This window comes from Ochotona curzoniae, unplaced genomic scaffold, assembly GCF_017591425.1.
Source record: "Ochotona curzoniae isolate NIBS_2020 unplaced genomic scaffold, NIBS_Ocur_1.0 scaffold_2656, whole genome shotgun sequence".
In the NCBI taxonomy this organism is placed as follows: domain Eukaryota; kingdom Metazoa; phylum Chordata; class Mammalia; order Lagomorpha; family Ochotonidae; genus Ochotona; species Ochotona curzoniae.
In genome coordinates this window covers 156470-159910 of record NW_024467098.1, presented here as the reverse complement: position 1 = coordinate 159910, position 3441 = coordinate 156470, and the positions used below count along the sequence as shown (strand labels likewise).

The window sequence follows — 3441 nt, the reverse complement described above, 5'->3', positions numbered from 1 at the left end:
GGTTTCAATTACCATTTCAGGTCTGTTTCCAGCCCTATCTTCCACTTGAACCAGAGGGTTTTGCTGTCAAGCCTGATTCTTTCCTCTTTACACTCGGCTCTCACACAAACCTGTGGTAGCTGCAGCCTAGTTGGGGCGACTCCCAATAACCCCACGTGGTCTGTCCTCTATCCTGGTTCCTGTGCTTGCCAGTTATGTTTCACAGTCTTGTTCAGTCTGTCCCACATCCCATTCAGCTATAGGTCAATGGGCATTGAAGCCTAGTTCAACCTAACCAGCCCTATTATCCAGCCCACAACAAGCTGTCGGGTTCCGTTCTGTCTAGCCATTCCTGCTTCAGGTCTGGTTTTCATGCTCTCCAGTGGGAGTGGCAACTCAAGAGTGAGGTACCCACAATTTCCCTAATGGGCGACTCTCACACCTGGATCATGCAATCTCCTGGTGGTCCTTCAGTTTAACGTGACAGAATTAGTCCCCAGTTCCATGCTCTGCCAGCTGATGCTGCCACAAAGGCCAACCAACTCTCTCTGATCTGTGCTTACACCAGTAGAAGCAATCAGTCCAGCCTGGCTATTCCTGGATCTAGGTCACATAAGGCCCACAGGAGTTGTAGTCCTGCCTGATCTGTTTTGCCCTCATTTAAATATACACTCTACAGTGGGAGTTGCATTCCATCGAGGGGACCCTTCACATTCCCCCTACTCTTAGCTTTTCTTTAATGTGGAAGAATTTCTTTCTTTCTTTCTTTCTTTCTTTCTTTCTTTCTTTCTTTCTTTCTTTCTTTCTTTCTTTCTTTCATTCTTTCTTTCTTTCTTTCTTATATAATATTATATATACATCTATCTTTATTTATTTATTTATTTATTTATTTATTTATTTATTTATTTATTTATTCTGCGTGGTCCTGTGCCATCCTAGGATCAGAGTAAATGATTCTATTTGTCACTTCTGCCCTCCCTACTTCTCCATCCCCTAAAACCTGTACATCAGTTTATAAACATATTAACATATATACCATAGGGGTTTCAGGAGGTGCCTAATACCGGCAGGTGTGGGCTGGCCTCATGCTTCATGAGTGCCTTCAGGTCCAGGAGCCAGTCTGATGGCACATCCAAGAAGTAGCCCCTCATCCCAGTCATATCTTGGGCTCCGGCTCCTGCAGACAGGGTTGTTTGCACACCAGCATATGCATCTTGTCAGCTGGTCTTTCCTTCTGCTGGCACTGGGAGCTGCAATATCAGGCCACCTGGCTGCGCCTGCAAATTTTGAACCCCTGGAGCTGCTTCTTGATCACTGTGCCACTCATAGTAGGTGCACACATTCTCTTCCTTAATCATGTGCCCATTGGCATTATAGAATTGGGTCACATTCAGGTTGGGGAACTGTTTATCTATGTGGTCTGTAGGGAGCTGCTGAATCACAAGTAAATATATTGTGTCCTCCCTCTGCTTACTGGAGGCCTCTTCAGCTCAGGGCTGCCAGCCTCAAGGCACAAGCTTCAGGTTATCCATGGTCATGGCATTTAGATGCACCACCTTGAAACCGGTACCAACCTGGTGCTTCTTCCAGCATCTTGTGCAGGTTCCTGCAGGATCCCTGCCTTTATTCTTGTCAAAGTTGTACCCAAAATTCTAAGTGATCTTAGCATCATTTCCATCCATATCAATTTCCTAGTGGGTTTCAAAGGAGTACCTCTCCACCAGCGGGATGTCCTGCTTATGGGTCAGTGTGTACTTCACATAATGCCCAATTTGTTGTTGGTCATGATTGGACCTGTGTTGTCTGCCTGAAGCACTTTTCCCAAGGAAGACACCAGGCAAAGGCGAGGCAGTGCACCATCCAGGAGGGACAGGGCCAGACCCTGGTGAGTTCTTGGCAGAATGAGGCTGGGCCAGACTTGGGCTGCACTGGCACCCTATGGACCTGACACATGCTGCTGCCATGTGCACCACCACTCATTTTCTTATTTTTAAAGAGTTATTTATGTTTTATTGGTAAGTCAGATACATAGAGAAAAGAAGAGATGGAGAGGAAGATCTTATATCTGCTGATTCACTGCCCAAGTGGTTCTAGTGGCCGGAGCTGAGTGCATCCAAATCCAACAGCCTCTTCCAGGTCTCCCACACGGGTGCAGGATCTCAAGGCTTTGGGCTATCCTTGACTGCTTTTGCAGGCCACAAGCAAGGAGGTGAAGGGTAATCAGTGCCCCTTGGATATGAACTGGTGCCCATATAGAATCCTAGCACATACAAGGCAAGGACTTTAGCTGTGTGAGACTACCTTGCTCGGACATTATTTTATATTTAAAGACAAAGACGCTCTTTGCTGGATACTTTATTTTGCATGGGCTTTTTATTTTTCTTTAAGAATCTAGAATATGCTTCTCCATTCTCTTCTTACCTGTAGTGTTTCCTGTGAGTGGTCATTTGTACATCTAATTGCCACTTCTCTATATGTCAATTGATGTTTTCTAAGGGCAGGTTTAATAATATTTTCCTTATGTTGTTTTGAAGAGAGCTTGATAGGTCTGTGCCCCTTCTGATATTTGTTTCCCAAATGGTTTTCTAGACCATGGTAACTTTCCTCTATTATTTTATTAAATACATTTTAAGCTTATCTTTCTGTATCTTTTGGAATTCGCATAACGCTTATATTTTGCCTTTTAATAGCATCTGTTAAATTTGAATAGTTTTTAACTTGACCCAGGTATGCTTCCAGCAGTTTGATTCTTTCCCACTTGTGACAAGAAATACTTTCCAATTCTGAGATTCTTTCTTCTGTCTTCTTCATTTTATTATTGAGACATTCCACTGAATTTTTAATTTGCTCTGTTGCATCTTTCATTTTCAATAATTCAGCTTGATTTTATTTCAGTGTTGCTATTTCCTGTGTGATACACTCCTTAAATTCCTTGAACTCCTGTATGTGCTTGTCATTGTCGATAAGAAGTTTCATAATGAGTTTTATGAATTCTATATCCCTCATTTTCTCAATGTATTCCTCAGATAAATCTGAGTTTGGCAATGGCTTTCGCCTCTTTGTAGGAGAGTCCTCAGTACCACTCATCATGCCTCTGTTTCTTATTTTCGTCTTGGTCATTTAATACTGTTTAGCAAATTTTTCCCTTTAGGGCACATTTCTAAGCTGTGTTACCCACAGATTCTACAACTCGAAATTACTTATTGCGGTTGATTTATTGCTCTTTATTTGCAGTCACTTGTGCCATTCCCTCCAGCGAGTTTCAGATCTGGGTTCATGTTAGACTTCCACCATGGTCTCCGTAGCCCATCCCGTGGCTCACCACTATTACCTCCTTTGATCCTATGATGATGTTGCACCATGGTCTGTACAAACTTTCTCCGTGTGCATTTGAGAAATTGCAAGGACTAGGGAGATACTACGTGTCATAAGTAACTAGGCTGTTGATGCTGATATTTTTTG

General features: G+C 43.0%; 1 pseudogene; it reads right to left on the bottom strand.

Annotated features, from left to right (window-relative positions):
• Window positions 1-1135: 1135 nt before the first annotated feature.
• Window positions 1136-1943, bottom strand: LOC121171450 (annotated as a pseudogene).
• Window positions 1944-3441: the final 1498 nt, after the last annotated feature.